We start from the raw sequence: 11,036 nt of genomic DNA on the forward strand, positions 1-11,036 counted from the left end.
TCAACACCGTATGAATGTACATGGATGACTGTTAAAAATACTATACTCTGTGCTTGTTTTAAGAGCTCGAAATGTAACTCCCATTCAGTGCTTTTGATTTCATGACACTTTTCTCAGTAGAATTTTTGGTCTTCATTTTTTCATTTCAGATCGAGGTGACAGGCAGGGAGGCACAGTGCACAAAAGTGGGAGGGTTTGTATGTAGGGAATGGACCTAAAAGTCAAACAGTCTTTAACACTTTAAATCCAAACTTATGATGACTTGGTTTAGGAAAAGCTACAATAATCTGTTAGCTATATTTTTGAGAAGAAAGACAACACTAGGCTCGTGAGCTATAACAAGAATTAGGGCTGCACAATATTGGAAAAATCACAATAATCCATAACTGTGTCAAAATAAGGCTTAGGAAATGCTAAATCCGGACCAAAACAAGGCAAAAAATGAACTAAATTGGGAAAATTGAGACTTAAACTGAGCTTTGGCACTTGTTACTGTTGCCGTGTGGTTATGTTTTAGTCCGAATTTGCAAAAAGACTTCTGATTTTGTGATATTTTGTGACTTTTACTGATGTTTTGCTTCACCTAATGCTAATTGTGCAGCCCTAACTTCATCTATAATTCAAATAATGGTAATTTATCTTAATTCAGAAATCAAATCAAGATATAAATGATATATGAACTGTTGTTTATGAGATGATTTATATAGAAAACTGTATTGATATTGGTTTGGAGCTCACTGTGTTCTGACTTTACTGAAGCAAATGAGGATTTTCCATCTTCTTATAAACACAGAGCTCCACCTGGTGGGACAAAACAGAACTGCACCGTGCATAGTTTTCTCTTTATCACAGATTTGTTCACCGTCCAAGAGATTTTAATGATTACGTTTAAGAAAGATATATGAAGAAAGCTTGTTTTAAACATTTAGACAATGGAAATGATCGAAATCTTTGTTGGTTTGCCTTGTACTGATCCAAGAGCTTGTTTATTCCAGATCTTATAGAAGTACCACATTTTTATATAAAACGCCCAAGATATAACATAATTCTATATATGTATAATGTTTATTTATTGAAATGAATTGCACAAATAGATACATGCCCAAATCTGCGTCTTATAGTTTATCATTCTATTCTACTGATAAGCTTTTAACAAGAATAGCAAAAACAAATCCAGAATTGTCTTCTTCAAAGTAAAATGATGTGTCAACGGAACAAGTATTTTTGCACTTTTGCCGTATCTTATTAGTAATATTCCACTAGCAGTATCTGTATTTATGCTCCAGTAAGGACATGAAGTACTTTGACCTCCACTGCACAAGGCTGTTCTTAAATAGGCGTCCCACAGTTTCCTGTACTAGCGATTAAGTCTGGTAACCGTGGCAACTACTGCATTTCCACAGTGGTACGTACGCAAGCAAACAGGAAGTGGAGTCAGCCAATCAGCGAAGGTTATTAGCAGTTAATATTCGCACAGGATTATGAATCACGAAACTATAATACTGTCGATGTATTTTTGGTCATTTTCTGCCGATTGGAAAACAGCTCACTCTCTCTCTCTCTCTTGTGCGCCGTTACATTTGTTTTTGAAGGGATTTCCGATTCCAATTAAAATAATCTGATTGCGCAGGATCATTTGACTTTTCTGCAATGGCCGCTAGTTGCACTGCTTTCAGACCGCGGCAGCAAAACAAGCTAGTTTTCCTTTAGAAAGCACTGCACTTTAGAAACGTTCTAAACAACTGTAAAGCCTGGTGCCAAATTATTAAAAACATTTCGGTTTTCGTAAGAAACGTTTTCGAAATCTCACGTACTAATGAGGGTCGGACTTTGATTGACAGGCCGTTAGCATTAGAGCTAATGGTGCAGGCGTGGCTATGACCGAACTACGAACTAGGGCCGAGTCTACAGTGAAGATCCCGCCCTTAAGTACTTTTTAGGAACATGCTCCGGCACAGCAGGGTAGGAGGAGTCTGTAAATCAGACATGATTTCCCTTTCGAACGTAGTTATTATGGCAAACAGGGAGGAGTGAGCAGAAGCTGTCTATTAAGTTTTTTTTGGTGGAGGCCAATTTTCTTCATCACCAAAGACAAGACCCTCAAATTATAGGCTGGAGTAAAGCATCACTTTCTATCTATGCCTGTGTTGTACATCATATATGGCCTAAATGGGTGTTCTGCTAAGACATTTAAAGACTTTAAAATGTTAAAACAGCATTTTTTCTTTTTCTTTACATTTGTAGAGAACTTTACCAGGCATGTGATCTCTGATTTGTGTAATAATATCTCAAAGGGCTAGGGTTCTATGATGGAGGGCCGGTATTGGCCCTCGGGCCTGACGTTGCCTACCCATGGCCTATGGTTTTCTGAAGCTGCCAACGAGGGTGTGTGTTCCAGACTGATATCCCTCTGTTAAAAAAAAACAAATACAGGGGTTTCTTTCTGATCTCGCTAGGGTACTCCCACAGGGCACAGTGCAAGGGCCGCTTGACTTTCTGTTAATAGCCACAAAATGTGACAAAATGTGCAAAAATACTTGTTCTCATGGCACATTTCTTAACTGGGTGAGTTAGAATTACTCAAATTCAGGAAAAAATATTCTTAATTCCAGGTATTTTTACTTTTCAAGGCTCCACTTTTTGCACTTCTGTACCAAAAATTCCATCTCCACGACCGAAAGACACTTCCCAAAACTAAACCAGCCAAACATAAGAGAAATCAAAATGCTTTGTGTTTTCTTATCAATGCAGAGTGTGAATTAACGGCCCTGTACTTGAAGGACAGAAACAAAATCCGATATAGGACATGCCCATAAAGCCGTCAGATATTAGCGCGCTTGTAACTCTTGGGAATGTGCGGAAAGAGGAAGTCGAGTTGGGCTTTTGCTGAATACCGGGATAAACGTTTGACATTTATTCTCATTCGTCATTTCTCTCTCTCCTCCTCCTCCAGCTCTAATCACGTTAAGAGCCTTTTACACTTCTCCCCAGAGCTTTACACAAGCAGAGAGGTGTGAGTTCTACACGCGCTCGGTAATTAATTCGACTGTGTATGGCAGAAACCTGACGGGACCTGGCACTGAAGTTAGTCAGCAGATAGACAGATACACAAGGAGACGTCACTTTTGTGAAATGTAACGTGCAATAGCTTAGAAATAGTGCAATATCAGTTAAAAAAAAATGGGGCCATTTGCAAGATAAATGTAATACGTTCTACTCCACTACATTTCTAAAAAGCCTCCAAAGTAATAAAAAGTACACATATGGCAGCATATTTAGCCCAGCTTCATGCTCATTCCGGAACAGTAGGTGGCGCTGTGCTGTCAATGCCTCCATGTCGGCGCTCACCTCCCAACACTTAAAGGGATATTTCAGGCTTTTTGACATAGGGCCTCATTTCCTTGTTGTCCAGAGTGAGTTTTTGTTTTTTACTTCATGCAGTCCTTATATTTGAAGAGTTTAGTGATGCTAGGCTAGTGCTAGGCTAATGCTAGGCTAGCGCATGTCTATGGTAACTAGTAGCCTGCATTAAAAACAGTCTGACTCAAGCACAGTGCACCTGAGGCAAATCACTTATAACACCAGACTACTAGACTACTAACACCAGACCTAGCACTAGCCTAGCACTAGCTTGGTACTAGCCTAGCACTAGCCTAGCACCACTAAACTTTTCAAATATAAGGACTGCATGAAGTAAAACACAAAAACTCACTCTGGATAACTAGGAAATGAGTCCCTATAGATACAGACGGCATCTCTCGAATCGCCCATATATGGTCATGTTTGAAAACAGTTAAGGGGGAAAACAATTTTGAAAAAATCTAAACTTTCTCTAATTATTCAATAACTACTTGAACAAATGCTGAAATATGAATATAGTTTTCTACTAAATAAAGATACAAAGACATGGAGATGAGCAAAGTGGTTCAACAGCCCATAAATACATAAAAAAACGGAGAATGCTAACCTGATGCTACATGTTAGCATCGGGCTAATGCTAACGTTAGCTAGCGCTTGCTACAACTGCGTTTTTTTCACTTCTACAGAACAATCTGCTGTGAGAAAATATCTATATGGACCCAATTTACACTTGACTTTATTTGTATGTGATAAATAAGTTCATATTCCACCAGAAAATGGCTTGACGAGGCCACGCCCCCTTCTATGACGAGATGCCGTCTGTATCTATGACAAAAATCCTTAAGTATTTTCTACAATAAAACATTCAAGTCATGGGATACTTTTATTCTTATTGGAGAAATATTTGACTAGTAGTATCTGTACTTTTACTCCAGACATGAAGCACTTTGACCACCAGTACACAAGGCTTTACTTAAATGTTCATGGGCGTCCCACAGGGAACAGTGCAAGGGCCGCTTGACTTCCTGTATTACAAAGCCGGGTTGAGAAAAGAAAGGATCCCAAAGCTCATTTATATGACAGGCCACAAATAACAGGATTAAAGAAATGACCAATTACCTAAAACTTTATTCCCTTGAAACTTTTCTTTAAAAACAAATGCCTCTTCACTGCCATTGTTCGATCAAACAATAACTGGAAACACATGAACACCAGTCACATGCACTTTAAAGTTTGCAAATGTTATAAGAGAATTCTATAATATATAACAGAATAAAGATAATAACATGTTTAAACAGATATATAACAATGATCGCAGATTTGGGCTAAAGATTATAGAGAGATATTTCACAAAATGCACTTAAACAGACATTTTTCTTTTTATATAAGCAAAATAAAACTCTTTATTTCGACACAAAGCAGCAGTACGGCAGCGCATGAAGACACAAAAGGAGACAGAGAAGGTTCTTGGAGTGGTTATACTTTTGTCATTTCTTCCTGAGACATCTTTATCTGTATTATTGTATTGTATGTAACGGCCGAGGCCCTCTTCATCGGAGCTCTGCACAGCCTGACGTGTGATCAAATGACTATATCCTACAAATAAATTATTTTTCGGGACGTCTGCATTTTTGTGTTTGATTCTGAATGTTGATGTTCAAGGTGAAAGCTAGCAAGGCTTTAATGATTTTCTTGTTTGCAGGTCCAAAATATGTTGGAGCTGCAACACTGCAAAAAGTAAATATCAGGAAATGTATCTTGTTTAGAGCGGTTTTCACTAATTTAGACATTTTTCCTGATCGGACCAAGTTTACTTTGGTTGTTTGAGGACATTTCAGACCAGTTCTAGGGTAAATCTCGCTTGAAATAAGAGAGTAAAATTGCCAATGAGACAAGACCAATTTTCTTACCCCATTGGCAAAGAAAATTACCTGAAATAAGGACGAAATGTATTGAAACGAGTCAGAAACATCTCAGAGCAAGTGAAATAATCTAGGACAAATGCCCAACAACTTCTTAACTAGTCAAAACAACTACAATTTGGATTATTATGCTCAAATTGAGATGTTTATACTAATCTAGTTAATTACTTTTTGCAGTGAATACAAAGGTTGGTATAAATAATTTAACACTGACATCCTTATTTCCAGTCAGTACATTATGCTGCTGACATGTGTTAGACAAAAAGTTACCTAAAACTGTATGTAAGCATAGGTTATTGCGCCCAAGAAATGCCAGAGGAAGCTTGTTTATTGGGAAATGCGTTGCTTTGAGAGAGGACAAGTAGAAACACATGGATAAATCTCAAGAGGTTAAAAGTTTGAAGTTTGAGAGTCAGCTAAGCAAATGTAACAATTGTCTGCTCTGTTTCTTTTGTGATGCATCTACTTCAGTGTTTTCCTGTTCACCACAACTGCCTTTAAAGTCCTTCTCTGTCACTCAAAAAGATGCTACTTCAGGTCCAAAGTGCCGTCATGCACGAGCTTGATATAGAAGATGCAGTTACACGTATGACCTGAGGTGGCAGTAGTGAGTATAAAATGGCTAACTTGCACCTAGCCCCTTTAAAAGTACATCATATAAGAAAAGGAGTTGAAAAGGAAGTGCATGTACACAACACATAGAAACACTAATAAGAAGAGAGGTTAGCGAGACAGAAAATGGTATGGTTTGGTGTGTTTTTTATTTAGACAAGGACAGTGCACAATTTAACATTGACCAAAAGGAAAGATGCATTGTACCAGGTTATAGCAAAAATGATAATTTCCACCTGTAGTCCCTGGACAGATTGATCTTACAGTACAAAAGCTGATTTTAAATGTAGATAAATACTTGACCATTGATTTATACGTTTTGACATCATTAAAAACACACATTTAATTTAAATAAGATTGGAACATTAATTTTAAAAATCACTGAATTATCTGAATGCTTTAGTGTTCTTAAGATGATGTTAATTGACAAAAAGAGGGACCCACTCATACTCGAGGACCCGTAGGCGTTTAGGTCAGATCACAGCTGACCCTTTTCCACCTGGACATGAAGTGTGACGTCACAACTTCCGCTTCCGGGTCCTAGCAGACCGGCAAATATGCGAGAAAAAAACTCTTAAAAACAACCATCAATATTTCTGAAACTCAATGGAGAGTTACTGAACCTACTTACTTCTCAGACTCATTAGCCAAAAATGCCGAACCTACTGCTATAAAGGCACCATTTACTAAAGTCACTACTTCCGGGGTTAGCGTAGCTGCTGCGGCGTTAGCATTTATCTCCGCTAACCCGGATGTAGCGATTTTGGTAAATATTACTTTTATAGCAGTAGGTTCAGCATTTTTGGCTAATGGGCCTGATAAATAAGTATGTTCAGTAACTCTCTGTTGAGTTTCAGAAATATTGATCGTGGTATTGAAGAGTTTTTTGTACTTTCTCGCACGTTGGCGGACCCGGAAGTAGAGCTGTGACATCACCACTGGAGGCTACGGTCCATCCAGACTCATGAGCGATAACAAGACTGAATAACTCTGTATCAGACTCATGAACATAATAACCTGTTCCAGCCATTTGCAAAGCTCTATTTCAGGTGTGTCCACACTCATATCTGCTGTCAAATTGTTGTTGTCTTTATCATAGCTTAAATTCAATCTTCTCATACCCTTATAGTTAGTTTATTATTTATCTAAGTTATGTCTTATGCGTTATATGTTTCATGTTGCACGTTCTGATTCTGATCTGCCCTCCTTCCTTTATGGCTTAGTGCAAAAACATGAGCTTTTCTAACTATATTGTGGGTGTTTCTGTATTGGACTCTCCCTATACGCACTGGGAGCGCTGCTGCACTGTATTGTCTTCATTCTAAGGTAAAGTTCACCCCATGGGACCGACTTAAACTCTAAATTGGTGTTTGTTTGCGTTGAAAGCCTTGCACACTCAGCCGTTTGTGTGGAGCCGAGAAGAAGCTGCTGCTGCTCGGATAATTATCTTTTACCTCCGAGAGACGCAGCGAGACGAGGCTTATATTCCAAAACAAACCCCCGTAATTGACCTGCCAAGAGGAAAAGAAGAAGACTTTGTAATATAGATGCATGTATTCAAAACCAGTCTGGCTTCTTTCAAGTTTGTATGGGGAACATTGACAGAACAGTGGAAAAGAGAGTTCATGTGTTATTTAGAGGAACATGGGGCCATCTAGTGGACGGTGTGAGCATTATAAATGATGAACTGGTGATATTTAGTAAAACATCAACAGCAAATGTGCTTCAAGATGCAGGATACAGTTCGCCACAGGTTACAATACGACATTTTCCATGATAGGGCGCATTATTTAGCATATTTTTTGTTCATATTAGGCAGAAGCTGTGCTGGAAGACGTTTTCTTACCAAATAGGAGCAACACATTTACTTAACCTCTTAACTCCCGCCTGAACCGAGAGGATCTTTTTCCTCACGTCATCAGATTTTTTTTCCATCATTTTTTTGTTGGGTTGTCAACTCATTTTTGTAACTTTTTCCTCATTTTTTTAAATCACATTTTTGTCTTTTTTGTTTTTTGTCTTTTTTGTCATTTTTTGTCAATTTTTTGTATTTTTTTAATCATTTTTTTGTCATTTTTTGTCAATTTTTTGTAATTTTTTTAGAAATGTTTTAATACATTTTTTGTCACATATTTGTCAATTTCTTGTGACATTTTTGCCACTTTTTCCTACATTTTTTGTCACTTTTTTGTCAATGTTTTCTCACTTTTTTGTCACATTTCCATCATTGTTTTCGCCTCAGTTTTGTTGCTATTTTCACAGCTTTTTTCCAGAAGCTTTTGGACTGGGGTAAAGCCAAACTGGAGAAAATGTGCTCGGTTCAGGTGGGAGTTAAGGGGTTAAAGGTGCATTATGGAACTTTTAATGCAGGAAATTTTTTTATATTGGTGCATAATTTACTTTTTTGTGACGTTCCATCCCTTCATAGCTCTATGAAGGGATGGAACGTCACAAAAAAGTCACATAGATTTTCCCATATTTTTTGTCATAAATTCAATATGTCTTGACCAAGAAAACTTATTGTCCAGATACAGTAGATGCCTAAAAGCTTTGCCTCTGTAAGTGTTGTTCAATTATTTTATGCTTAATATCAATTTATTATTTAATCGCTCACCAATTTTCAATTCATCTTCTAAGATTAATGCAATTCAGGTATTGATTTTGCAGATGCTGTATCATCTGCATACATGGTTAATTTCAGTACTAATGGTAGATCATTTGTGAAGATGGCATAAAGCAGTGGACCAAGGCAGCTCCCTTGAGGAACACCACTGTCTTCATCTCGTATACGAACTCGAGGTGTCTGAGTTCACAAGCTGTAATTACCAGATTGAGCGGTGTTCCAAGTACGGCTGTCACGATAAATACGATCAACTTATCATTCAATAAGAAACAGATAAAAAACAATACATTTTTGGGCTCGATACTTATCGTCTGTATATTTATTCGTATTTCTCCCCATTCTTTATTTGTAAAACTTACATTTTTCACAGAAGCAAATAGAGTTTCAATATATATTTCTTGTTTATTGCAGCTTGTGTGGTATTTTAGGATATGATGAAGAACTTTTAGAACAAACGTTTGCTGTCATTTTTACACCTGAGAGTTGACAGTATCAAGTATTGTTAGCGTCAATAATATCGTTTATCGCAATACTTTCCTGCCTCAATATATCGAACTTCAAATTTAGTTACCAGTTGAACGGACCATTAGCCCCATTGAGAGTCTTTGGGATGTGCTGGAGGAGGCTTGGTCACACTCTCCCATCATCAGAACAAGATCTTGGTGAAAAATTAAGTCTACAGAGGTTTACAAGATATTTTACTGCAGTAGTGACTGTGAAAAGATCATTTAATTTACTGCAGACGCTTTTTGAGGCGATGGTTTGACTTTTGAATGTATTAAATTGACTAGAATTGACTTTGTTACTTTCCCACACAGTCGAACCCTGCTGTAAATGTTCAATCAAACATTCCCCTTCAATCTAATCTATTTGATTGTATCCGTGAGTGAAGCTGCAGATGGAGCCGGTCATGACCCTCCGTTCGGCCGCTGCATAATTACCTTCAGTTGTTTATAGAGAGCAGTGAGTTGTGGGCAGGCTCTGGTCGTCTTCCTGTTTCTGTCAGAGAGAGAGAGAGAAAAGCGTTATCTGCGAAACACAAACAAACCGAGCGGCGGAGCACAGGAAGAGCTGACGGCACCCACAAGGCAGAGAACGCAGAGAACACGCCACCAGCTCTGAGTGCCTTCTCCAGCACATCCCAAAGATTCTCGATTTTTTAAAATTTATTATTAAGGGAAATGTTATTAATAAGGGAGGATGGCGAGAAAGAGGGGTGAAATAATGAAGTTTATTGGCCAATTCTGGACACTTGAAAGCTATGTTAACCTCTTAACCCCCACCTGATCCGAGCTGAAAAAATTACCAAAAAAAGTGACCAAAAAATGACCAAAAAATGACCAAAATAAATAAATAAATAATAAATCACAAAAAATAACAAACGACAAAAAAAATTGAAAAAAAAAATTACAAAAAATACAAACAACGACAAAAAAACTCGACCACAAAAAATGAAAAAAAAAATAAAAAATTACCAAAAAAAGGCATGTGATGCTCAGACTAGTACAATCACCCACATAGTCCCAACATCCCCCATCACAACTACACCCCACCCCGGGCCAGTATATCCCCACACAGCCCCAACACACTCCATCCTACCCCAGGTCAGAATATCCCCACATACCCTCAACACTCCCTATAGACCCCCCCAGCATACCTGTACCCCACCGCAGGCCAGCATATCCCCAACACCCGCTCAACACCACCCAGAGCTCCACAGACCCCCCGCACCCATCACCCCTACACCTCACCCAGGCCAGTATCCCCACACGCCTCCCCTGAGTCAGTTCACCCCCTCACACCCCCAACACACTCCATCCTACCCCAGGCCAGAATATCCCCACACACCCTCAACACTCCCTAGATCCCCCCAGCATACCTGTACCCACCCCAGGCCGGTATATACCCCAACACACCTACACCCTACCTGGGCCATTAAACACCCCACACCCCACAACATTTTCCATTTATTTGGTCTTTTTTTTTTTTTATTTGCTATAAAATGGTAAAATATTTTGATCTCTTTTCAAACTTTGGTCGTTTTGCGCAGAACAGAAGTGGATTAACATAATTATGTGAAAAAAGTGGCATGAAAAGCCATTAACGTAAGATTAGGGAAGTGTTTCTTCAACGGAAGACGAGGATTAAGATCAGTCTTGTTTTTTAGATGCTGTAAGCTCCAGTCAAGAAGCCAAACCCGCCTCCAAATGCACTGGGTTGAGGCAAGAGATTAATTTAGATTTTTATTTAGATTTAGTTGCAGTAAATATGAGCTCAGTCCTCCCTTCGTGCTGCAGTTTTGTAACACATCTCGGTTCATGTTGATCAAAACTTACAGATAAACATAAAGGAAATGAGTGGTAGAAACCTCATGAAGGAAACCTGCACAGACAAGAGGAGGAGGAGTTCAGGGCGGGGCTTATGTCATGGGGGCGTGTCTGTGGGAGGAGCCAAACCTGTGCAGAAACAGAGACGCGCCTGAACCACATTTACTACATTGAACCAGGAGGAGAGAGAAG

The sequence above is a fragment of the Gobius niger genome, assembly GCF_951799975.1.
Source record: "Gobius niger genome assembly, chromosome: 21".
NCBI classification, from domain to species: Eukaryota; Metazoa; Chordata; class Actinopteri; order Gobiiformes; family Gobiidae; genus Gobius; species Gobius niger.